This window comes from Hyperolius riggenbachi, chromosome 4 (assembly GCF_040937935.1).
Source record: "Hyperolius riggenbachi isolate aHypRig1 chromosome 4, aHypRig1.pri, whole genome shotgun sequence".
NCBI classification, from domain to species: Eukaryota; Metazoa; Chordata; class Amphibia; order Anura; family Hyperoliidae; genus Hyperolius; species Hyperolius riggenbachi.
The window spans coordinates 190,142,179-190,170,129 of NC_090649.1; the positions used below are offsets into that span (position 1 = coordinate 190,142,179).

General features: G+C 44.8%; 1 long non-coding RNA gene across 1 annotated transcript; it reads right to left on the reverse strand.

Annotated features, from left to right (window-relative positions):
- Window positions 1-26,226, reverse strand: LOC137571663 (uncharacterized). The gene is made up of 3 exons (XR_011031401.1): window positions 26,106-26,226; window positions 13,098-13,281; window positions 1-192 (listed from the first exon to the last, which is right to left on the reverse strand). It is a non-coding gene; the product is annotated as an uncharacterized lncRNA (long non-coding RNA).
- Between the last annotated feature and the right edge of the window lie 1,725 nt (window positions 26,227-27,951).

The following is a 27,951-nucleotide window of genomic DNA, read 5'->3' on the forward strand; positions in this document are numbered from 1 at the left end:
TCCTCTTATTTATTCTTCATATATAATCTCTTCAGATCACCGATATGGCATATGGATACAAAGACACAGACTTCCAATTCACATAAAAAGACTGCCTGACACGTGTCCCACGGCCACAAGCCGCTTCCTCAGAGGCACACGGGAGGCACACCGTATTCAAACATCCGTGTCTATGTAGGTAATAACCACGATCTGAAGATTAGAGAGAGGTAGCATTCAGCTACGATGTGAAGTGTCCCTGTGCTGCAAGAAGTTTCTGATTTCCTCCTGCACCTGGACCTATGATCAGCATAGCAGATGAACACAGCTCTAGATAGCAACAGAACACATCTTTACAGCCTTGGCATAGCACTGTAGCCCAAGGAATTGGGTCTCAATCCCTATTCTCACACGCGTGAGCAAAGCTTAAACGACACATCCAGTTGTACCACTTCCATGTGGTATGAGGGCCAGCGGATTTTGAATGATATTAATACTGCATGGTCATTGTGAAAATGGCCAGTCCAAATTGGATGTGTGCACACATCGTAAAGATACATGCACATCTAATGTTGATTTGCCAACTTTATAACATTTACTATGAGCGCTTGCCTATAGAAACTGTTGAAATGAATTACAATCTGTTGGCTTTTATACTAGATGGAAGTGGTAAAATTGGACAATCAAGATTGGATATGTGTATGCACCCTAAGCGGTTTAGTGAATTTAATATGAGTAGGGATGATCAATGATATGCAAATATTTGAGTTTATGCAAATGTATGTAATTTTTTTAATGCAAATATATGCAGCTTGAAAATGGACCATTCAAGTCCCACCCAGGTTTAAATTGATTGGTCCAATTACAAGCTGCATATATTTGCATAAAAATGTACATATATTTGCATATCACTGATCATCCCTAAATATGAGGAACAGTCAATTTTCCGTCTGATCACACTGATTAAAGAGAACCTGAAGCGGGTATTTTATATCATAAGAGAACACAGAGGCATGTTCTGTGCAAAATGACATGAGACTGTCTCTATATTGCCGCCTCTAGTTCCCCCTGGGGTCTGCTGTGTTCCCCGAGAAAAGTGCCTGCAGCCTGTTATTCTATATTGGCTCCCCTGCCCCGTCCCTGCAGCTGCCCCCCTACGTGTGCATCCTCCAATTAGGAGCTAAGCCGCAACCTGGGAGGTACTTCCTGGGTCGCGGCTTAGCTTTCCGATTGGAGGAAGCACACGGAGGCTGACAGAGGAGGGGGATAGAATGACAGGCTGCAGGTAAATACAAGGCTAGCGACAAGTAGATTGTCACGAGCATAGCACTTTATTCGGGAGACACAGCAGAACCTAGGGGGAATAGAGGCGGCAATACAGAGACACGGGCATGCAATTATGAACAGAACATGCCTCTGTGTTCTCTTAAGATATAAAATACCCGCCTCGGGTTCCCTTTAAAGCCTCTTTTCCACGGATAGTTGAACTGTGTGCTCAGCAAGCAGTTACCAGGCAGCAGCAAGCAGTTGTGAGAGTTTGAGAGACATTTCACTGCCTATCAACTGTGGAAAGGAGGCGTTAGGCCTCTTTTCCACAGACTGTTGATAGGCTGCGAAATGCCTCTCAAACTCTTACAACTAACTGTTCACTTCTGCCTGGTAACTGCTTGTTGGTGCCAGGTAACTGCTTGTTGCTGCCTGGTAACTGCTTGCTGAGCACACAGTTCAACTGTCCGTGGAAAAGAGGCCTCAAAGTTGGTAAGCATTTCACCACTTTACACCACGTGTTTTCAATCCGATTTCAGCAAAAATGTATTTGCAATTCAAATTGCCACCATCACCAAATTCATACCAATCAATGAAGTAGATAGAGTTCCTTCCTGCATGCAGTTATAAAAAAAAATAAAAATGACTGCCTTTCTTACACGTTTTAACAATATATTCAAAATCCATTATAAGAGCCTTTCATTTTTTATTTCAATGCAATAGATTTATTGAATCGAACATCTATTTTATTATAGAAAATCTGAGCTGAAAATTAAAATGACAATCGTGTATATCCTCTGAGAAAATAAAATGACAATCGTGTATATCCTCTGAGAAAATAAAATGACAATTGTGTATATCCTACTCTTAAATATGATGCCTGTTAAAAAAAAGAATGTTTTTATTGTCTCAGCTAAATGGCAGTCTTTTAGTCGTCCAGAGCCTACAATCTATGGACTTCTGACTTGTTTTTTTTCTTGCAAATATTTTATTGAACAGAAAATAGGCACAAAAAGGACATATAACATATATAGATAATTCAATGCTACAAGGGCTTCTTCCCAACATGGGTCACGATGATCAACAAGGTAGTGTCATAATAGCCATTTTATATCTCAGCTGAGCAGTGACACAGCTCTCATGGGCCTTTTCCAAATCTTGTCACAAACTGTTTTGTATAACTGTAGCCCTTTAGACACTTACCTGATAAGCGCAAGTAAGGGGTCCTTTTCCCCTAGAAAGTGCACTTGCGATTGCGCTTTCTGGGTCTGAGACTGTGCAGGCTGCCTTTTCCACCTGCCGCAATTGCGCCATGCAGTCCTTGGGAATGAAATGCAATCGCGCAGGCTGGCAATTGGCAAAATTGTAGCTCGCAAGTGGAAAGATTTACATGTCAATCACTGTGCTATTGTGATTGGAAAAACAGCTGCAATCTGCTTTTTAAAGCAGATCACAGCTCGTGGAAAAAGGTGATCCGTTTTCACCTCTTCAAATACAACAGTTTGCTTTTTTCCAACCCCTCGCAATGGTTTGTTTAGCGGCAATAAGAATATAAGTAAGCGATTTAAACTGGAGCTTGGTCATAGAAGGGTGCTTAAAGAACAACTGTAACGAGAGGGATATGGAGGTTGCCATACTTATTTCCTTTTAAGCAATACCAGTTGCCTGGCTATCTTGCTTCATGCTGATACTTTGCATCTAATACTTTTAGCCATAGACCATAAACAAGCATATGCAGATCAGATGCTTCTGACATTGTCAGACCTGACAAGATTAGATGCTTGCTTCTGGTTTGTGATTTACTGCAGCTAAAGAAATCAGCAGGACAGCCAGGCAACTGATATTGTTTAAAAGGGGAAAAATATGGCAGCCTCCTTATCTCTGTTTAGTTGTCCTCTAAAATGTAAGCTCTCCAGCCAAGGCTATTTCAGTATGTTAGTACCTGTAAATGAATGGATCAGTCCAAATCTATTGGACCAGAACATAACATGGGGCATGTGCAAAACGTATGCAACATATCACCTGGCTGTCCCCATTCTCTGAAACGGATGTTTGAGCTGCCTGGGGTCAGGTGTGCCAACCTGGCTTGCACCCAAAGCCATTGCATCAACACTATATGCTTCTTTAACTTTAGCTAAGTTGATAGATACTTTGGAAATAGTTTCCCAGGCCTCCTGCCACCCTGTAATATCTCTCTAGCCCCCTAATTCTTGCTACCATTTATTTAATAATCCAACTGGGCTTGAATGGTTAAGCTGGGCCTGTTAATATAACTCGGAAATGTACCTTTTAGTACAGGGATCATTAAGAGCATAACTATAATATAGCCGCCGGGAGATTTGGGCCCATGATAAAGCTGATAAGCAGCTTACCCTGCTCCTGCACAAGTCCTGGCATCGTTAATTACTATTCCCCCTCCGGGTCGACGTGGATGGTAGGGAAATATGCCTAATGCCTATTGGTCCTTTAGCATGAAGCTGTTTGTATGTCTCTCCCCTCACCATAGAACAATACACATTGATTTCTCTATGGGAGAATGTCTGTATGGCCTGGGACCCACTTGAGCGCTTTTGGCAGTGCTTTTGGATTGTCAACAAATGCCAGTGATTCCAAACAGCGCTTTGCCAATGAATGTTTATTGAGGGGAAGCGGTAGAGTGATTATGATTAAGACAAATTGCTAACGCTCTGCAGTGCTTTGGAGTGTTTGCGCTCCAATGCAAAGTACAGGATTGCTGCAAAATCGCTTTGAAATCCTGTATAAAACCAATTTTACTGTGATACTACCCCAACCACCCAAAAAATAAATAAATAAGTTGCTAGAAAGAAAGTAAAATCACTACAACAACCTTCAAGGTGATCACACACACCATACATTTTTTTTTAAATATCTGTTCAATTCAAAAATCTGACCAATGTACCACACACCTATGTTCAATTTTTCCCCAATCATGAATAAAAGAATTTAAAGCTCAGAAAAAATTGATTGGAACTGTACATCAAGTAATTGACAATCCATCACACACCATACAATTATTGATAAAGTTTGTCTGAAATTTCCAACATATCCAATCTCAAAAAATTGAAAAAAAGAGCGAAATTCGATCGGATTTATCAATCGAAAACAAAGAAAAGCTTTCGATTTTTTGGGACAACCAATTTAAATTATTGAATTTGTGAAAAATTTTAATTGTATGGTGTGTGGCCACCTTTTATACTGCGTTTCCTCCAAGTCGGTGTCTTTGATGTGGCTCTTCCTATCGGACGTGGGCTCGTAAGTAGTTACGAGTCCCTAAGGACTTGAATTTGTGATTTAAACGAGGCTTAATTGCCTCAGGTGTGCGGCTGGATGAGTAAAGGGTTAGTTACCCATAAGTCCGTCATCCTCCCTGCACTCCAAACAGCTTGCACGCGTCCTAAGGAGGAAGTGTGCGATGGTGGGGCTTGCAACGCGTCCAATAGGACGCGTGCAAGCTGTTTGCAGCACAGGGAGGATGACGGACCTATGGATAACTAACCCTTTTCTCATCCAGCCGTACAACTGAGGCAATTAAGCGGCATTTAAATCACAAATTCGAGTCTTTAGGGACTTGTAACCATTTGTGAGCCCATGCCTGCTCCCTATATTGCATAGCGTATGTAAGGGTCTTCACAACAAAGCAGGTAATTTTGGCAATCACTGCCGAGTGCCAAAGCTGGGTGCTGTCATAGCATTAGTGCTATGCTGCGCGCCCCGCACAAGAGTAATTTGGGGATTCGGTGATCGCCAGACACTGAATTAAATTTCCCACCGAGCTGCTGGAGGGGGGATAGTATTTAATGCTTCTGGGGATTCATCTCATCCTGCGCTCAGCTCACCGGCAGCTGAAACATACGTACGCCTTCACAAGCCAGAAGCGTTCCCGGAGGATGGGAGGACTGAGGTGACATAGTAGTGCAGACTGCGCTTAGTGCTGGAGCCGCGCAAGATAGGATGCACTTGTGTGATTAAACACTTGCATAGTGTGTACAATACAATATAAATGCCAGGCTTTTACAGGAAACCCTGTACACTGTACAGCGCTGCGTAATATGTCGGCGCTATATAAATACTTAATAATAATAATAACCCTGTATCATTACACACACAAATATATAGAATTTCGCTTTAACTGCTATATGCATGCTGACCACTAGGCGGCAGAACAATCAAACTCACATGATGTAATGCAGCAGCTGAAATAATTCTATCACTGGTATTGGGCAGAACATGTTCTCTGCTGAATATGGACCTGTTTTTATTTTTATCATCTACAGTAAAACTGTAACCAAACACAATTTCAGCCAAGCAGCTGTATGGCCACCCAAAATGAATGTATAAAGCTGGGAATACACTTGTCCAGGCAGACAAAAGAAATTGCTGTGTGATTTTAAAACACCAATTAAGCTACATTGTGATGTTGGACCTGTGTGAATTCTGTGCATCATTATATGTGTTGTCAGTCATTGGTCTTCTGATCATCTGGTGTTCAGCATGTGGATTAGCTTTAGTACCTACATCACAGTTCTCATTGTTAAGTAATAGCCAGGATCATACCACAAAGGCAAGCTGACTAGCAGGGGAAGCTAAAATTGCTATCTTGCTGGGGGCCCTATTTCGCCTTCTGCTCGATTCAGACAATGCAGCTGCCTTGTATACTGTATTTGGCAAAATGGGCTTTGCAGAAAGTAAGGGCTGGAACCCACTAGAGCGATTTTTTTTTTTTTTTTTTTTTTTTTTTTTTTAGCGTTTAGGGAGGTTTTCAAAACACTAGCGATTTCCCTAAACGCTCAGCTAATGTTAATGTATGGGCCAAATTCCACTGGAGCGATTGCGATTAGCAAAATCACTAACGCAGGACATGCAGCATTTTTGATCGTTAGTGCTTCTGCAATGTAAAGTTTATAAACGCTGGCGTAATCACTCGTCAAAACCTACACAGAGCGATTTGCTAGCATTTTTAAATTACTGCACACTGGAAAAAATGCAATTAATTGAAAGGACCAATCAGAAAATAAAATCATAAATCGCTACTCAATCACTGGCAAAAAGCTTACAATTTAAAATCGCAACCAAAATCGCCTTGAAAACGCTCATGAAATTGCTTATAAAATGCTAATTAAAAACGATAGCGATTGCGATTTGTAGTGGGTTCCAGGCCTAAAGGAGGTATGCAACCACCTGCCAGCACCCGGCAGATGAGTGTAAGTGGTGGATAAGCTGTGAACTGTTCTGCTATCAGCTGTACATGTGACAGAGCCCTAATGAATGGGATTAAGCTTGTAGGTATTTCTTATGTGTTGGTTCTCACGCATCTGTTTTTGACTTTTCTGTTTCACTTGTTTTTTCAAAGTTCACAAACCCAACAAGGTACGTTTTTTGGACATAATGAAAGTGTATTGGAAGAAGGGGAGCAAGATTTTATTGGGAATCTACTGTAACTTGCTTTTACCAATTATTTTAAACCTGTTTTTGTTTAACTCAACCCCTCTCACAAACCTCTTTTAACGTCATTCTTCCCTAATGCAGTGCGGCTAGGGAGGTGCAGAGCGCCCCAGCTGACCCCAATAGAGGGTGTAAGGGTGACACCTTCTCTTTGGTTAATCTAACTGGCTCTAAAAGGACACATTCTGTACAAATGTGATTGTAAGCTTGCACAGTGGGAGACATGGCAGCGCTTTCAAACAAAACTTATGCCTGAATGATTTATCTGCATTGATGTGCAGAGCTCCAATAACTGGACTATATTACGCAACTAGCACTCACTACAGGCAAAGGGGGGTGTTAGCTTCAGTGATAATGTGTGCACAAATTATGACCTAATAGACTTCCCCACGGTGGTGACGTACCCCCTTGGGGAAGACCTAACACTAATCTAACGATAAAAACATAATAATCCTCGTGCTGCTTATCAAATAGGTAGGATTGTAAGCTTACCTACCACTTCATGGTAAGCCCCTCTAAGGTAGCCATACACCTGACGATTATGGGCAGAATCGATAGAGAGACAAATTTATCTCTAATCAAATCTGATTAGAGATAAATGTGTCTTTTGTCGATTCTGCCCATATTCTACAGGCTGATTCACATCCGATTTCAGCATGAAATCATCAGGGAATCGGCTGAGCCGCCGCTCTCCCCCTGATGTATAAATGTTCCCCCCCATGTGTGTATTTATACATTACCTGTCCTGTTGCAGTCAGCCGTCCGACGCTATGCACCAGTAGCGTATAGCCACCCGGAGGTTACGGGACACCACGTGGAGGCTGCAACAGGACAGGAAATGTATAAATGCACACACGTGGGAAACATTTATACATTAGGGGGAGAGCGGCAGTGCGGACGCAGCGGCTCAGCTGATTCCCTGAAGATTTCATGCTGAAATCGGACAGGAATCGGCCTGTAGTATATGGGCAGAATCTACAAGAGACAAATTTATCTCTAATCAGATTAGAGATGCACATTTATACATTGTGATGGGAGTTTCATCGTCTTGCTGCTTATTCCGGAAATCGCTGCCGTACCGCCGCACCCCGCTCAAGCAACTTTGGCCCGACATCTTGCAGCATGCACGATAAACAAAGCGACCAATTTCTGTCCCAAAATTGGTCGCTTTGTCAGGCATGCACTTGGCAGCAAAGATTTTCATCCAATTTGATTATAATAATCGAATTGGATGGTAGATCGGCCGCCAAGTCACCTGAAGTATGGCCACCTTTAGGGGTGGTCTACTCTACATTTGCCTACACCCATGAACCTGACCTGCTAAGATCACTGCTGCAGCAGAAAATGTATCTGACATCACTACACAGAAGGTGTTAGGGTTTTTTTTCCACTAAGATATTACATTTTACATACGTTTTCCCATACGCATTTTTTTAAGTTTTTCTGCAAATTTGGAGCATGCAGTCCATATTTTTTGTGCATCGCACCGCATTTGAAAAAACACATTCAATGCAAGTGGCTCCATTGGTTTCAGTTTCAATGCAAATAATCACATTGCAAATTCACATTTAGTGGCAATAGGCCCTAATCCTGGGGATACACGGTACGTTTCTGTACCGTGTATCGACCAGCTGATCCGGCCAGCTGATAATATTCAGCTGGCCCGATCATGCCGCTCGATCCAAGCCGGCGGACAATGGCAGGTAATCGAGCGCTGATAAGGAAGAGCCAGCGGGGACGAGCCGCTGGCTCGATCCGGTGCATAAAACGTGTCGTGTATGCCCGGCATAAGAGCTTTCGTTACATACAGAAAGCAGCCTGGTGGGCATATGCGCGCTGTAGCTGTTTAATTATAGACTTCTTTGGAAAAAAGAAGCTTCTTTTCTTCTTCTTCCACTTTAAAAAACATTGCCGTAGGAGAACCAAAGGGAAACAGTAAATTCGGGCGCCTGAGGCTAGTGGACAAATCGGGCGCCGCCATTCACTCCTATAATAAATATCGTTTAATGGGCGCCCGATAGGAAAAAAGGGCGCCGGTGAAAAATAGCTTTTTAAAAGCGGCGCCCGGAGAATTAATGTTTTATTACTGCTTCTCATGATTACACATTATTTAATGATTTATACATTTTTAAATATTATTTTTAAACGAAAAACAGTACAATATTTTTTTCAAACATTATTTTTAAACGAAAAACAGTACATTTTTTAAACATTATTTTTAAACGAAAAAACCAACAGGGGGGTCTTAGGTTTAGGCACCAACAGGGGGGTCTTAGGTTTAGGCACCAACAGGGGGTCTTAGGTTTAGGCACCAACAGGGGGGTCTTAGGTTTAGGCACCAACAGGGGGGTCTTAGGTTTAGGCACCAACAGGGGGGTCTTAGGTTTAGGCACCAACAGGGGGGTCTTAGGTTTAGGCACTAACAGGAGGGTCTTAGGTTTAGGCACTAACAGGGGGGTCTTAGGTTTAGGCACTAACAGGGGGGTCTAGGGGTTAGGGGTAGGTACAGGGAGGGTTACTTAGGCACCAACAGGGGGGGTCTTAGGTTTAGGCATCAACAGGGGGGTCTAGGGGTTAGGGGTAGGTACAGGGAGGGTTACTTAGTAATTATTTTTTTTTACGTTATTATACGTTTCAGTATTTAAACGAAAGATTAACGTTTTTACAATTGCCGATTTAATGCACATTATTTAATGATTTATAACTTTAAAAAAACATTAATTTTAAACGAAATACAGTACAATACATTTTTAAACGTTATCCATGCTTATCGTTAAAAACCAGGCGCCCTTTTTTCCCAGCGCCCCTTTTTAACGTACGCGAACCAAAGTGCCATCCAATACTAGTGCTACTATTTTTCACCAAATATTTATATTGCTGTGAAACAGACTAATAGACTTGGAATTTCAGCTTTAAACATTTGGTAAATATTTACTTTTATTTCTATTCCTAGATTAAAAAGAACAGTGTTTAATTCTGAGAGCAATTGAAGCGATATAGTTTGAGTTCTTCTATTTGTGCAGTATGAGTGTTTACATGTAAATATATATTTTATTGTAAAGCTTCAGCCTGAGGACTTCTAATGGCCCATATCATATTAACTTTTCTCCAGAGTTCTCTATTTAACCACCCTGGCGTTCTGATTAAATCGCCAGGGTGGCTGCGGGAGGGTTTTTTTTTAAATAAAAAAAAAACTATTTCATGCAGCCAACTGAAAGTTGGCTGCATGAAAGCCCACTAGAGGGCGCTCCGGAGGCGTTCTTCCGATCGCCTCCGGCGGCCAGAAGTAACACGGAAGGCCGCAATAAGCGGCCTTCCGTGTTTCGCTTACCTCGTCGCCATGGCGACGAGCGGAGTGACGTCATGGACGTCAGCCGCCTCCGATCCAGCCCTTAGCGCTGGCCGGAACTGTTTGTTCCGGCTACGCTGGGCTCGGGCGGCTGGGGGGACCCTCTTTCGCCGCTGCACGCGGCGGATCGGCGATCAGGCAGCACACGCGGCTGGCAAAGTGCCGGCTGCGTGTGCTGCTTTTTATTTCATTAAAATCGGCCCAGCAGGGCCTGAGCGGCAGCCTCTGGCGGTGTTGGACGAGCTGAGCTCGTCCAGACCGCTCAGCTGGTTAATAAAGAGGACCTTTAACCAAGGATTGAACTTCATGCCAATCAGTAGCTGATTCCCCCTTTCCCATGAGAAATCTTTACCTTTTCTCCAACAGATCATCAGGGGTGTCTGTATGGTTGATATTGTGGTGAAACCCCTCCCATAGTGTGATGTCATTACCATGGTCTTGACAGTTTGCTGTCTGTGAACCTCATTGCATTGTGTTTTTTTCCCAACTACCAAGCAAGCAATATCTCCCTCTGTGCATACAACTCTCAGTAAATGAACATTCTGTACAGATCAACTGGCAGAACTAAATATGTCACCACCTGTGATACATTTCAGAATGTAACTCATGAGAGAGGAAATATTTTACAATGGGCAAATAATGACTAAATAATCCATTAATGAATATTGTAAAAAAAAATAAGCAATTTTATTCATTATATAATTTTCACTAGAGTTCCTCTTTAAATTGAAATGGAACGGGGAGGAAGTGTGTTATGTGAGCAGAGATGCATTATCTTTGTACTACCTCAAGCAGCAGTGCAGATAGTGTTATGCTGGGCATACACGGCTCAATTTTGCCGCTCAATTCTCCCGTCCGCTCGATTACGCAGGCGATTTTTTAATCTTCTGCTTGTTTTTCTTATCTTTTTCCATTGCCCTCAATGCAGAATCGAGCGGGGAAACGATCGGGCAGGAGGTCGGACATGTCAGAAATGATCTATCGAGCCATCTAAATGGCTCAGAATCAAGCCGTGTATTCTCAGCATTTGACTGATGATGTTAGATACAATTCTCTGCTGAGAGCTGTTCTAATATCAGTGAGGCAAGCTGGTTAATATTTGTCATCAGGAAGATATTGATTGTTTACGAGATTTAATATTGTATACCTACCTTACGACATGTCAAATTAAATATTAACATGTAGACATTTTCAAGGAATCAACAATTCAGATGAAACAATGTCTTCACTTTTCTATCCTCAAGCAGAGTGGAAGAAGTTGTGGAATAAAAACAGGTTTTGGACTAGTCCATCTCTTTATAGGGGTTTCTGAGGGATTTATTTATTTTCAAAAGCACTTAGTGAATGGCAGTTTCTCTGTCCAACTGCCAAAAAAACTGTGTAGGGAGCAGGGAAGCTGACCAGCATCATTGTTTAAGTATTTTTTAGGGAATATCTTTATCAAGAATAAAAGCCTTGCCGAGAATCCCCTATGAAGAGATGGACTAGTCCAAAACCTGTCACTTCTGTCAGTTTTCTACTGCCTACTGTAAGTGACAGCATTATAGGAGAAAAGTAATTTATGGCTCATTTTACTCTGGAAAATACGTATTCCTTATTTGTCTGTTTGCACATATTTTACATTTTACAGTTTTTCGCTGTAGTGCCCCTTTAAGTTAAGTCTGTCCTTTTGTCTTAATTTGTTTTTATTTACTGTATTTCAACATTAATGCAAAGTTTATGGTACGTATACAGTGTGGGAAACAGTACTGTTTTTTAGTTTTTAACATTGACTCCTAAAGAGAACCTGTACTGAGTAAAAATATTTAAAATAAACACATGAGGTAACTTCAAATGAACATTGCATAGTTACCTTGCCATCAGTTCCTCTCAGAAGCTCACCATTTTCTTCTGACAATAATCCCTTCCAGTTCTGACAATATTTTGTCAGATCTGAAATATATCAGTTGCTATCAGTAAAATATCAGTTGCTGTCAGTTATAGCTGAGAGGAAAACTGATGTACCAGGTAATGTCCATGTTTCCCTATGGCTCAAGTGGGCGATGTTACAGTTCAACTGTGTGCTGACCAGAAAGCTGTTATGGGTAATGTCCATTTTCAAAGTGGAGGATGGAAAATTCCCCTGATCACAGTGAACAAACAGGACGCGGGACAGGAGAAAGACACTGAGTAGACGACTACATGGGAGGTAAGTATGACTTGTGTATGCTTATTTTGACTTTTAATTTTCAATTCAGGTTTTCTTTAAGCAACCAGGAAACACACTTATCTGGCATCGGCCGCTCCCCAATGGTGTCAGATAATGGGGAGTTTACTGTAGTAGCTTTGATGTCTTACAGGCTAGTAAAGAGAAGCATTATTGATTGGCAAGCCATATCTGAGAGACTATTGCACACTTATCCAGCATCAGCTAATCCCTGTCGGTGCTGTATAACCGAGACTCTACTAAATTCATAAGATCATTCATTGTTGTCAGAAGTGCCGGTACACGTTTAGATTGACACCAAATGTGGCAAAGAGATCAATTCCTCTCTGATCTAAATTTGATCAGAGAGAGATTGAGTCCTTCAATATATTGCACACAGATTTTCAATAGATTTCATCATGAAATCTGTTGAAAATCTATCGAACTGAAGATGACATTTGCTTGTTGGTAAAGCATATCATATGTGTAAGATAAATTATTAAAATCAGGGGTAGAAACATCTGTTGCAGTATTAAATATTCATTACAGAAAGACAAAGGAAATATAAATAAATGTAACTGGATATACTAGCCTTAAAGTAGCAGGGAAGGACCTATCTTCTTCACCTACTGACTAGTGTGATACGCAAAACAGGAAGCTGAAGAAGATTTTCATTTTAAAAGTTATTATAATGAAATCTTCAATAATACAAAATGTGTATGCAAGTGAACAATATAGTCCACAGTCATAAAAGTGGAAACATCACACAATAAAACTAGGACTACTTACTACCGGTAATACTCATTCACAAAAAGATTTCTGAAAACATCTAGAGATGTTTTTCCAAGTACCTACATTTCATTGTGTAGCTGGCTTCTCCTATTAGTCCAGGGATCCCATGTTTTTTAATGTACGGGCAAGTAGCGTTATTTTTTCCAATAGTTGTTTCCTATCAATTTTGGCGATACCATGAGAGAATCGTTAATAGGGCTTATACCATTGTGAGGCAAGGTTTAGGATATTTAGTTTTGTCATGAACCTGGATTCAAAAACAAAAGAAATAAGCTTAGCAACTTGTTTTTATAACAAATTAAAGTTTGTAGAAAAAAATTAAGACCATGGAATAGAGCCTCTTTAACACTATGGGCTAGATTCACAAACCTGTGCTAACTGTTAGCATGGGTGTGCTAAACAGTTAGCACGTGAAATGCCGCTCGCAGACATTTGCGCGCGATGACGCGGAATTTTGCACGCACAAAAGTCCGTGAGCGGCACTTCACGTGCTAACTGTTTAGCACGCCTGTGCTAACAGTTAGCATGGGTTTGTGAATCAAGCCCTACATTGTATTGCAATGTACAATCTTTCAGGTGTAACATGGGTGCCTCCACAGTAATGAATGGCAGACTTGTGCGCTGTCTGTAAAAATGCATGCAGCAATGCAATATGCACTGCGCTGGAGCAAGTGTGAAAGAGCCCATTTAAAACAATGACCCTGATTCATCAAACAGTGGGAAGATTGGCATGCGCAGGGAGCACACAGTAATTTTATTGGTACTAATGGCAGGGTAGCACCACCCATAAGCTTATTAGCACTATGTTTGTTACCGGGGTTATGGGTGTTTTGCTATGGTAACGTGAGTGGCAGTAATAGGTTAATGGGCAGTGCTCCCCCAGTGTTAGTACTGGTAAAAGTGCCATGTGCTGCCTGTGCACAAACTGTCTTAGGCTACTTACATACCAGTACGTTGCGTTTATGGGACGTTATAGGGCACATAACGTGCCCCTAACGCAACGCCTGGTGGTGTTGGAGCAGGACGTTACCAAGAGCCGCGTTACAAGCAGCTCTTGGTGCGCCTGCTCTGTCGGAGGCGCTGCGGAGACCACGTGAGCGGAGCTCTCCGCATCACGTGGTCCTGCCAGCCAATCAGCGGCCGCTCCAGGAAGTAAACACTGCAAGTGCAGTGAATAATAAGTAGCCATGTGCCTGGCTACGTAGCAGCCTCTCCCCGCCTCCTCTCCGCCCCTAAAATTAAAAAAACCACCCGTACTGAGCATGTGCAAACAACCTAACGCGGCTTAGCTGCGTATAAAGTACTGCATGCAGTACTTTGATCTTGACGTGAAGCGTTACTGTGTAACGCAACGTGGGCACTGTGAACAGCCCATTAATTTATCATTGCTGTGCGGTGGGGGTGCGTTACAGGCTGCTCTAACGTGCGTCTGTAACGTCCCACTGTGAAACCAGCCTTACCGGTGTTTGATGAATTGGGTCCAATAAGTCCTTTCCTACAACAGAACTTTGTTGTTGTGTGCATAAAACCCTACAGTGTGAAATTAGCCTAAGATATGTGAAAGTGGAATTGAACAGGATACAATCTAAGCAAACCAGCTAGAACCACATACAAAAAATGGCACTAAACTATGGTACCCCTAGAGTTCTCAAAAAGAGGCCAGCCAAAGATTAATTGGAAAGTAACTAGAAGGAGAGATACTAGGGGTTTCTGAAAGAGCTGGAAAGAAATAAAAGTCCTTGTGGAGATGCAGGAGTGGCACCACATTTCTTTTGAAATGCCCACAGAAACTAATGAACTAAATGAGAATGCAAACCAGGTGGGTGACTACAGGGGAGGACACCAAAATCAAAGGACACCTGTACACACTTTAGATTTGCAGGTGCAACAATCCTTGTTGAAGAAAATGTACCACGTGTACCGAACTCTAGGGATGTTACCAGCCAAGCGTGTGGATGGACATAGAAGAAGGGGCTTGCAGTGCTTGTAAAACCATGGTGCAAATGGACAAAGGCACGTGGACATAGAGGGTCATTGATCTGATCATAGCCTCATAGGATTAGCAGAAAAACATCTGCTCAACATTAAACAAAACTTCACATCACAAAAGTGATCACACAACCAGGAACAATAGAGGTTGTAATTAAAGCACAGACAGAAGTACACAGTAAGAAAATAAGAAACTGGGAGGATTATTGTAATTCATATTCGCTGTAACAATATAAACACATTAACTGTTACTGCTTTTGCGCACACACTGCTGGAATGTAGAGCTGGTTATGTTGTCCCAACAGCTGAGCATTTGGTAAAAGCACCCAGTTTCCCAGACAATGGCAGTGCGGGGCTGCTGGTGGTTAATCTCACATTCTGCATGCCCTGGAGTCCATAGTGATATTTACAGCTTTCCCCATCCAGATTGCATGCTCACAACTAATGAGTAACATATGTTAGCATAGTCCTGGAGCCAGGCGTCCTATGTATTATTCATGTCAGAATACCACAGCTTCTGTAGGCACAAACAATATTGTTTTCTGCACGTTTTTTCTGCTGATTCTGCAGAAGATAAACTATGCAGAACTGTAAGGAATGAGTTCATATAACCCCCTAGAGTGTAAATAGTGTGGCTGGAGTAAATTAGGGTACTCTATATTTAGTGATTTAATGTAAACGTTTATTTGCAAGGAAAGCACAGTTGTATGATTTTTAGAACATCTCTGGCTATAGCACTCGGCTAGCAATGTACATTTTCGCAGATTCCTGGTACCTGGCTGAAATGGATGCTTTGTGCGAGAATAAGGTTTGGTTCATATTGTCATTAAAATGTTGTGTTTAGCGAAACGGAACAGATCCCAGCAGATGAAACGGATCTTATGCAAAGCAGCAGTAGGGTAGCTATGGAGCTATGGGCCCCGGTGCGAGTTTTACATGGGCCCCTCCCCCAAGCACTTTATATGTAACACTTGATATGGCGCAACAAAACCTGCCAAGGTCATCCACAGTATTAGAGGTGCAAGACGGGGATGGGGAATAGTTTGTTAATGATTACTACTGTTCAAAGCATCTATAGAAGTGATTATTACCACCACAGGATCAATAAATAGCTAATACTTTGGTTGAGGAAGAGCCCCATGGGGTGCCTCTGGCCCAAGGGCCCGATGCGGTCGCTGCCTCTACAACCCCTATTGCTACGCCACTGCAAAGCAGTAGGCTCCATTCACAGCAGTCCAATCAGTCAGTTTCAGTGAACAGAATGCAAGTGTGTGGAGTCTGCGGTAGTTCCAGATCAAACAAAATAAGCAGATGCATTGTGGGTATAGTGAGCAGTTGGTGATGGGTAATAAGAAATCAAAAACTGATGCCCAGTGTTAAAAACTGATCCGATAGAAACCGAAAACGGATTCGTTTTTACAGGATCGGTTTTTGATCAGTGCAATGTGATCCGAGCTTAAGTATCTTCCACCGCCTAGGGTCAGTAAACTTCTGGCCGAAGTCCCTCTCCCCCCTGTTTATAAGGGGTGTGTGGTGATCCTCTTTGACGAGTCAACAGAGAATAAAGCCTGGAACACACTCTGAAACTGGATTGGCCTATATTACCTACTCCATGTAGCATGAGTGTCAACAGACTTTGAATACTATGAACAGATTGTTTATGTAAACGCTCATAATACATGAAGGTGATAAAATTGATCAGTGGTGTGCCAATCAAAATTGGATGTGTGTACCAGGCTTATATTTGGGAGTGAGTGCCAAGGGACGGCTGTGCGCTCTCACACAGATTCTCAAAGGGAGTCAGAGGCAGGGCCGGTCCTGGACTTTCTGCTGCCTGAGGCAAAGATCGTGAAGGCGCCCCGCCCCCCCCCCCCCCCCCCGATACCCCCCCCCCATATCCCTGTCTGTCTCCATCTGCTTGTTCTCCCTCCTGTCTTTCTTAGCGGAATTAAGCCTGATTACACACTTTCAATTACGATTGGCCAATCATTGACCAATTTTACCACCTTCCTTCATGTAGTATAAGGAATACCTACAAAATCTGCTCATAGTGCGCAATATCTGCTGCCCAGCCTCATACTACATGACGCAGGTGGTAAAATTGGTCAGTGATTGGCCAATCATAATTGAACGTGTGTACCAGGCTTTAGCCCTCATCTTAGAAGTGGATGTGTTAGAGGATTTAAATGAATCATGTATAATCCAGGGAGTGGGACCGAGTTGGTTTGCTGAGACAGTGTGTTGGTTGGGTGTGGAGAGGAATCGTGACGATTCCACCCAACACGGTGCACCTGACCCAACCAACACACTGTCTCAGCAAACCAACTTGGTCCCACTCCACTAGGTAGGCTAGCTAGGTAGGTAGGTAGGTGCCCCAATACAAGTTAGATAGGTAGGTGCCCCAGTATAGATTACATAGGTAGCTGCCCTCAGTATAGGTTAGATTGGTAGGTACCTCCATTGTAGGTTAGATAGGTAGGTGCCCCCCAGTATAGGTTAGATTAGGTAGGTGCCCCCCAGTATAGGTTAGATTAGGTAGGTGCCCCACATTATAGGTTAGATTAGGTAGGTTACCCCAGTATAGGTTAGATAGGTAGCTGCCCCCCAGTATAGATTAGATAAGTAGCTGCCCCCCTAAAGGAGGGGAGAGCCGCGGGGAGGGCAGCCCGACCTCTCCCTCCCTCCCTCTCCCAGGGCTGGTCTCTGTGCTCCCCCCTCCAGACTTGACATAGAGCAATGTGCAGGGAAGCCTGTACTAAACGACTCACCTCCCTGCGTTCCCATCGCCGCTCAGTCGCCGCTGGTGTTCTTCTCTCCGCATACGCTGATACACACACTGCTTCCTGTAGTCGGAAGCAGTGTGTGTATCAGCGTATGCGGAGAACAGAAGACCAGCGGCGACTGAGCGGCGATGGGAACGCAGGGAGGTGAGTCGTTTAGTACAGGCTTCCCTGCACATTGCTCTATGTCAAGTCTGGAGGGGGGAGCACGGAGACCAGCCCTGGGAGAGGGAGGGAGGGAGAGGTCGGGCTGCCCTCCCCGCGGCTGCGGTTCTCCCCTCCATACAGCGCACCCCCTCTAGGGCGGCTGGCCCGGCGGCATCACGGTGAGTGGCACGTGGCAGCAGAACTGACGTGCGCTGCACTGCACAGCTTAGTTGGGGGCGGGTCCCAGGCAGAACACAGTCCGGGCGGCCGGGTCAATGACTCACGGTGTGTGCAGGCACGGAGGCGTCACAGCCAGGACTTCACTGCAGCCTGCAGGCAAATTGAGGAAGCAGCCAATCAACCAGCACTCGCTCTCCCATACCTCCCAACTTTTTGAGATGAGAAAGAGGGACACTTAAGCCATGCCCCTGCCACACACCCTGATCACACCCTCGTCACACCCCAAGTCACGTATACCATAAAGATTGGTCCTTTCTATCCTGGTTAATTTTCCTTCATATTAACATTTTAAAATCAGCAATATATCAATTTAAAGGATGGGAATAAAGTTTAGTCAATTGAACACTTTTTTTAGTAGAGAAATATATATATTTACATAGAAAGAGTGACAAAGTCCTGAAAGAGGGACAAATGAGGAGGAAAGAGGGAATGAGGGACAGGGCTCTCAAAGAGGGACTGTCCCTCCAAAAGAGGCTGTTGGGAGCTATGTATAAGAGAAAGGAAGATTAGAAAAAGAGCAAAAGAGGGGACAATTATTGCAAACAAGGGGGGGGGGGGGGGGAGTAAGAGAAGGAAAGAATGAGGACACAGAGCAGAGGAAAGAAGAGAGATTGGTAGAGAAGAAGAGGGGGACAGAGAGTGAGATATCAGTGCAGTTTATCAGGTTTCCTTCTCCTCAAAATTGAGAGGAAAGGGGAGTGAGAGGAGCAATAGAGAAGCAAAGGATAGAGATGGGGAGGAAGGGAAAGCCGAAGAGAAAAAACAAGATAGGATAAGGAAACAGTGAGAGAGTGAAGGAAAGTGAAAAGAGTGAAGGAGGAAATAGGACGTTTTTATTGAGGCAATAAATCAGGCAGGCTGAGAGTGGGACAAAGCACACAGCTGCCCTGCAAAGTTATCTTATCTGCAGACAGTATATATTGCATCTGTTTGCTTACTCGTCCCAGCTCCGTCATCTGAAGCAAAACCTCCGTGTGAAACCTCCGTTCTGCTTCATCCCCTCCCCAGAGACACTGCTTGATACACAGGTAAACTAGTCCAGCAATAAGCCGGGAGAGAACGGCAAGCAGCATTTCCATTTGAGAGGAGTAAGTATTGATGTTCCCGCACTGTGCGAGGGGGCGGAGTGTGAATTGTACACACGCACACACAGTAGGGGGAGGAATGAAGCTCCTGCTTGCCGTAATGGAGCTGCTGGCTCCGTGATCATTTTTTTTTCGCCTCCAACTCTGCCAAGCCACCGGGACAGAAGGGGGGGTTCCCGGGATTGCGGGAGAGCCCCCCCAAATAGAGACAGCCCCGCAGAATGCTCCTCCCCAGGCAGTCAGACTAGAAGGCGGCAAGGACCAGGCGCAGTTACTTCCTGTTATGCCTGATGCCGCCCCTCCACATCTTGCTGCCTGAGGAACCCGCCTCACCCCGCCTCATGGGCGGGCCGGCCCTGGTCAGAGGTCTACTCAAGGATGGATGTATATTTTTTTGCCCTTAGACCAAGTGTATTGGGGCTCCCCTTCCATGTGCAGCAGTGCCCCTCCCATTCCATGTGCAGCCCCCTCTTCCATGTGTATCATCAATGTACTGAAGACCCTCTCTATCATGCACGTCTCCCTTGGGCATCAGCTTCCCTTTTCATGTGTTGCTCTCCATTTGCAGCCTTCTATTTCATAAGTAGCAACCATTCTTTCATGTCCACTCACCCGCTTGTGCTGCAGCAGCCTTTGTGGCTTTTCCAGAAATCTAGCCCTGGGACTACTAATCCCAGACTTTTTGCCTTCTGAGTTCAGAAAGTGCTTAACTACCTAAAGACCGCGTCACGCCGATGGGCGTGACAGTGGCGGCATAATGCTGATTGGCGTCAAGCCCTGGAGCTGCAGTTTACCAGGGAATGCTCTGATGCGATCAAGGCTAGCAGACTGTTCAGAGCCGAAAGGGGAAAGAAATCCTCTTTGGTTACATTTGTACAGCGCAGCTATCTCCTGCAGCGCTGTAAGGGGGGACACTCGGCTGTCCCTCAGAGCGGCACATGATGTGTGCCCTCTCATAGGCTGATGCCTGTGAGAGGCGGGGAAGAGAGCTGATCGCCGTCCTATGGCGATTTAGGATGGCACAGGGGGGAAGGCAGACAAAGGGAGGAAGGATGGAGGGAAAAGCCTCACGTTTTTTAACCTCCCTGGCGGTAAGCCCGAGCTGAGCTCGGGCTATGCCGCGCAGGGGGAGATCTCAGCGATTTTCATTCTGTAAATTGCTGTGCGCGCAGCCAGCACTTTGCTAGCCGCGCGCACAGCTTGATCGCCGCCGCTCTGCGGCAATCGGCCGCACGCAGCGGCTGAAGAGGCCCCCCCCCCGCCAGAGCCCTGCGCTGCCCGGATCAATGAGTTCCGGGCAGCGCTATGGGCTGGATCGGGTGTGCCTGACGTCAGGACGTCGGCCGACGTCCATGACGTCATCCCGATTGTCGCCATGGCGACAGGAGAAGCCAAACAGGGGAACGCGTTATATACGCGTTCCCCTGTTTGCTATAGATGCCGGCGACGATCGGACTAGAGGGCCACATGCGCCCTCTAGTGGTGTTTCATGTAGCTACCACTCTGGTAGCTTTACATGAAACATTAAAAAAAAAAATAAAAAAAAATTGGAATTCTGCAATTTTTGCAGAAAAAATTAACCGCCAAGGAGGCTAAGTCTGTTTAGTTACTGCACAGCTAGACATTTAGGCTAGTTTCACACCAGGATGTTGCGTTTTAGGGGACGTTATGGTCGCATAACGTGCCCCTAACGCAACGCCTGGTGCTCCCTGCTTTGGACGTCAGAGTGAGCCGCGTTGTGCAGCTCACTCTGGCGTCCGTGATGCCGTGATGCGTACTCTTGTGCGCATGCGGCATCACGTGGTCCCGCCGGCCAATCACTGCACAGAGCGGCCGCTCCAGGAAGTAAACACTGCACGTCACTGAGTGCAGTGAATATTAATTAGCCATGTGCCTGGCCGCTCTCCGCTCCTCCCCAACGTTACTGAGCATGTGCAAGCAGTCTAACGCGGCTCTGCCACTTAGAATGTACTGCATGCAGTACTTTGTCTGGTGGCGCAGCATTACTATGTAAAGCAACGTGGGCACTGTGAACAGCCCATTGATTTTTCATTGCTGTGCGGTGGGGTGCGTTACAGGCTGCTCTAACGTGCGCCTGTAACATCCCACTGTGAAACCAGCCTAAGAGCAGGAAGAAAACAGGAGTGAGAGAAACAGCAGAGAGCTCAGCTGACTGTGTCACTCTTATGTAAATCGATAACTAAAAGCTGTAGGATATAAACAGAAGCTGTTCATATCTAAGTAAACAATATTTCGCTACACAAGTCGTCCTTTTGGTTGTTGCTACTTTCCTTTACAAAAAGTTAGTTTCCTTGTCAGTGCATTTTGCAAATTACTTGTGGCTTAGACAGGAGAAGAGAAAAAAGGATGTGAAGAAAACAATATTGCTGTTATATAACACAGCTGACCTCTGTGCATGCATCACATCCACGTAATGTCTGACAAGGACTGGAACACCAGACAAAACTTTTCCCCCCCCTTCTTTTTGGTTTTACTTTTGGATGGAGTTTTATTTACAAATGACTGTTTAAAGGGGCACTATTGCTAAATGTATCTATTTTAGACCCTTTAGCATACATATGTGTTGTTGGAGGATTGTTTTATGACATTATGCACTCTTTTGCAAATGTTTTTTTTTCCTGTCAATAAACATTTAGAGACAGGTATTGACGTCAGTTGTTTTACCTTTCCGACGCCAATGCAGCCTATACCATTCTGAAAGAGGGAGGCATCTTGTCCTGTATAGTGAGTGGCCGTTATTTTCCACCCCTCTGGCCATCTCATGTATTTTTGCCCACCTTGTAACTGCTCTATCGAGCAGTTACTTAGCTTACAGCGGCCGCCGTAAAGAGATGGATGCAGCCGCCTCCGTGCTGCGTACTATGTTGTGAGTGGCTGTGTGTACGCTGCCCGGCTGCCAAGGACCCCCACTTCCTATGCAGGCAATGAAACGGACACCTACTAGCAACCCATTCTTTCATAATCACTTCTTTGAGTTTCTCAGAATTAGTTGGTTTTGGTTTGTCCACCCGCCTCTTGAGGAATGACCACAAGTTCTCAATGGGAATAAGATCTGGGGAGTTTCTGACAGTTTTGACAGTCTCAAAACTTTTGGCCAGGACTGTACACTTTGGCAACTTTCCTTGGTGTTTAAACTTTTTCCCTAGCCTACATGTACAGTGACTTTGGTGTATATCTTATATGTTGCTCGATTATTGATTTCGATTTTACACTTGCGTCGCCCAATGCTTCCGAAGATAGGCAGCTTCGTACTGTGCATGTGAAAGCACACACGTGCGCTGCGCAGTATGAAGCCGCAGTATGAAGCCGCCCGGAAGCACTTGGGGACACGAGCACTCCCAAAGGCATTTTCAACCAGTTAGTCGAATGACTTCAATTTGGGGGACAGCTGTGAACCAGGAGCACAGAGAGAGAACTGGGAAGGCTCTATGGCAGAGGTCCCCAAACTTTTTAGGTCAAGGGCCGGGGTCAACATACTTCAGACTGCTGGGGGTAGGAATATACATAAAATGATGTTGAAAAACATTGAATCTAGGTATTGATTCCCCCAATCATGCCTGGAGGAGAACTCCCAGCAGCAGCCATACAGTCATGCGGCGCTCAAAGAACGTCTTCGTTCACCAGACAGTGAAGCATACCCAGGTGGACAACCTGCAGTCCAGTTGGACAGCAATGTCACCTGATGCAGAATTGGATTAGAAGCCAGCGAAATACTTCTTGCTGGCTTCTACAGTATGTGGATGGATGGGTGATGCCAGCACTGCTATTCTATTTGCGAGCAGCCGATATTTACAGGTACAGTGGGCCGCAACTCTAAGTTATACATTTTGTCTTTGGTGGGGCCAGTGAAAAAGCATCGGCGGGCCGCATTCAGCCTTAGCTTGAGGACCACTGCTCTATGGGATCCAGAGATTTCCCCTTCCAGAGGTAAGTATTTATTTTTTTTAAAGGGGGCTTCAGTACTACTTTAGTAACAAAACAACGCTGTAAGGAATTTAGAAAATGTGAAGAAGCACTTCAAAGCAGTAAGTTTGCAGCCAATTGTAAGAACTCCTTTCTACCTTTTACCAAGATGATAAAGTTGTATCTATTTTACCTATCACTCTTTTGCCAATATTTAATACTGAGAAATAAAAACACACAAAACACTGGTGAGTGGAAAGGGGCAAAATTATAAAGTTGTATCCATTGCCAATTTTACAAATAAGACCCGTGTGTATTTTATGATTTAAAAAAAGCAAAACATGAAATGTCTCTTAAAGCAAATGTCTATAAATAGGCCTCACTTTATTGAGGTTATGATCACGTCTGCAGCATGTACTGCTGGCTGCAGTTTTACTGAAGACAAGCAGTTTTTGATGTCATTACATGCATTTGCTTGCATAGTTTGGGTTGCACTCAAACTAGTTGCTGATTCCATCTGCAGTGGCTCTGCAGTTCTGGCCAGCTCAGGATTGAATAATTACCATTCACCTGTGTGGGAATCTGCATGTCTGCTCCCATTGGATGACCTCAGTATAAAGATCTGCTTCCCGCAGGGCTCCTCGGGCTATCATAGTTTCAGATCAGTCTGTTACTCTGTCTCGGCCCCCCTGGTCCTAGTCCATGTGGACTGCACTGACTCCTGCGCAGGGGTCAGTGAGTCCTTCTAGTTCTGTTTATCACTTATTGTTACTTTGCTAGTCTTGCATCATATATCGGTTCATCGCCAATATATACGCATACTAGCGTGTTTGTTATTTTCCTTGTATTCGTGTTACGTTAATACATCAGTGTCGCTGATATATACGTACTCGAACTGTTTATATCCTGTGTTCAGTCAGTCAGTTTTCAGCACGTTTTGGTAGGTTGCGCGTATCGTGATCACCCGTGCTTAGCTAGTTCAGTCCCGTTCCTGTTACCTTGCGTGGATTGCACTCACTTCTGCATAGAAGTAGCGAATCCTTCCTGGTCCTGCTCCAGTTCTTAGTGTTCCTTGCTTATGTCATATATTGGTTTATCGCCGATATATACATATGTCAGTTAGTCGTTTGTAGTTCATTGATAGCTGTAATCATAATACGCTAGGAAATAATACCTATTGTATATTTGTGTGTATTACGTCTGCCTTCTTTGACTCTATTTCCCGATTATTCTGTTCTGTCCTTGTGAGGCACGCCACCGCTGCAATCGCATTGGCTGCCTCATTCCAGTCTGTCTTGTTTTGGACGCTTGCTGTCACTTAAGCAGTGACTAGTTAAGCAAGCATTCATTCTGTTACCTGTCCTGATCTTCTGAGTTCTGGTTTATGCGCTCAGCGCTACCTTGCGCTGAGCCACTATAGTGAAAGGATTGTTTGTGGCTGTTCAGATCTATGCCTGCTCTGTGCGCCACATCTCCTGTTGGAGTCAGTCCTCTCCTCCGTTAAACTGGGAATATCCTGGTTCCTTGTGCTAGCGTGTGTACCTCCTTCACGTCAGGTTATGCATGTCGTGCTGACTGTGGAGAATATACCACCAAGCGTAACAATTGAGTGCTGGAAAGTTAAAGGACAACTGAAGTGAGAATATGGAGGCTGCCATATTTATTTCCTTTTAAACAATACCAGTTGCCTGGCAGCGCTGCTGGTCTATTTGGCTGCAGTAGTGTCTGAATCACACCAGAAACAAGCATGCAGCCAATCTTGTCAGATCTGGCAATAATGTCAGAAACACCTGATCTGCTGCATGCTTGTTCAGGGTCTATGGCTAAAGATGATCAGAAGTAGAGGATCAGCAGGATAACCAGGCAACTGGTATTGCTTTAAAGGAAATAAATATGGCAGCCTCCATTTCCCTCTCGCTTTAAAGGAATACTTAAGTCAAACTGAAAAAATGACTTTTACTCACCTGGGGCATTCCTTAGCCCCCCGAAGCTGGATGGTGCCCTCGCAGCCCCGCTCCGACCGTCCTGTCCCCGCCGGCGGCTACTTCCGGGTTCGGCGACAGCCGCCGACAGGCTGGGAATGCGGCTGATTTTCCGCGTTCCCTGCCGCTACTATCACCCTCTATGCTGCTATAGCGTATATATATATGCTGCTATAGCGTATATATAGCGTATATATATACGCTATAGCAGTATAGAGGGTGATAATAGCGGCAGGGAACGCGGAAAATCAGCCGCATTCCCAGCCTGTCGCCGAACCCGGAAGTAGCCGCCGGCGGGGACAGGACGGTTGGAGCGGGGCTACGAGGGCACCATCCAGCTTCGGGGGGCTGAGGGATGCCCCAGGTGAGTAAAAGTCTTTTTTTTAGTTTGACCTAAGTATTCCTTTAAGTATTATATGTGTTTGTACTGTTTTGGCAGTGTTGCATATTTCCGCTTGCTTCCTTTTTCTAGGTTGGCCACTAGAAATCACACATGTTTTACCCAAAGACAAAATTGTATCATCTCAAAACACTCAGCTAAACAGGAACTGGAACATTAAACTTTCTGTCCGGTTGGAATTAACGTGTGAAAAACAAAATTCAGGAGGTAGAAGAAACAATTGAAAGCCACCCTCCTAGAAAGTACCTTACACATTTCTCACCATTCACTGATTAGGATTGCTATTCTAGCAAGAAGCAGTTGAGGCTGCACTTTATTGGACACTACACTTCCCATGATACTTAGGGGTACATATTTTAGGAAAATTCCATGAGGTGTCATTGGATTTGGTATTGAATAGGAATAGCATTTGTAATGTATACACTTTAAAAAAGGTCTTGCCCTTTAACAGTTATCAGCTGCAAATGTTCTAAGTACTCTCTTAAAGCAAACCTGTAGTGACAAATATAAGGTCACATACTCACCTAAGGTGAGGGAATGCCTTGGATCCTATTAGAGCTTTCCTGGTCCTCTGTGTCCTGGTCCCAGCGATGTTCCACATTCAAGATATTCCAATTCCACTGCGCTCTCACATACAGCCAATAGTATTCCTAAAAAAACACAAAATGCTACTGTAACACTGGTATAAGTGTACATTGAGTATACTATAACTCAAAGTCCAATCGTCACCTGAGGTCATACACGTGAGGTCAGAAATATGCAGTACAAAAGGATTAATGCAGAGCTAGGTCAGTTAACACGCTAAGTTCATACACTGGTAATCAGATGGCTAAAGTACAAAGGGCTGAGACAAGTGCTAAGTCGATAAACAGGCCGAAGTCATACACATAAGATCAGATGGCTGAGGTACAATTAAGGATGAGACAGAGACAGAGTCTTTAGGCTAGCCAAGGTCTATAACGGGTATGAGATGACTGTAGTACAAAGGGATGAGACTTTAATCAAAGTGGAGGGCACGCCGGGTCATACACAGAAACAATCATAATAATTACAATATATATAAATTACACAATACTAGACTGACTAGAGTATGTATATATATATATCGGCAGTGTCTGCATATATACGTAGCTCTGTGGATCACTAACTAGACTCAGTAGTATAGCAAGGTCCAGCGCTCAGAGAACTGAAAGCTATAATGGACAGCAAGTAACTGAATGCCCAGGGTTTATATAGCAGGAATAGAGCACAGGCCAAGCCCCCAGGAAAATCAGACCAATCAGCAACATCCCTGCAGCAAGTGTCAGCTGACCGCAGGAATCAGCTGACACACTTCAAACACGCCTCCTTAACCTATAAAGGCAGTTCTGAGGTGTGCGCGTCCTCCTAGAAAGACTGGCAGAAACAAAACGTTGACCCACATCTACAGGGGAGCCGGGGATGCGAACATGCTGACTCACATCTACAGGGGTTGCCAGGGATGTGACCGACCAAAGAGGAAGAGGAAGCTTCCTCCAGCTGCTCAGAGCAGCCTCCAGAGACAACACCAGGTAAGTTTGTTACAACTACACATCGCGTAATCCAGTCACAATATTGCCATATATTTCAATTTCACAGTGTGAACCAGGTGATATCACTTGTGCTCCCACTAGTGTTGGGCGAACACCTGGATGTTCGGGTTCGGGAACGTTCGGCGAACATGGCCGCGATGTTCGGCATGTTCGGGCCGAACCCCGAACTCCCCGAACATCCCGCTTTTGGGGGCCCTATGGGATCGCAGGCATAAGGGGGGAGCATGCCCCGATCGCGCGGGGGGGGGGGGGGGGGTCGGAAATTCCCCCCACCCCCTCCGCTAGTGCTCCCCCCTCTGCCCGCTTCCCCATACGAAAGTTTGACGAAAGTAAAATAGTACCGGTGGTGGTAGCTGGCTGCTGCAGTGGCTGGCTGGCACTATGAAGTGACTGAGGAGGAGGAGTCGGAGTAGGACGCGTTGAGGGAGGCCGGGCAGCGGGCGGTTGAGCGGTAGTACCCTTGTGGTACTTCCGCCCTTTCTCTGACCTCACGTCCTCTGCATACGAGGGTACGCGTCACGCGTACCCTCGTATGCGTCATCACGCAGAGGACGTGAGGTCAGAGAAAGGGCGGAAGTACCACAAGGGTACTACCGCTGAACCGCCCGCTGCCCGGCCTCCCTCAACGCGTCCTACTCCGACTCCTCCTCCTCAGTCACTTCATAGTGCCAGCCAGCCAATGCAGCAGCCAGCCACCACCACCGGTACTATTTTACTTTCGTCAAACTTTTGTATGGGGAAGCGGGCAGAGGGGGGAGCGCTAGCGGAGGGGGTGGGGGGAATTTCCGACCCCCCCGCG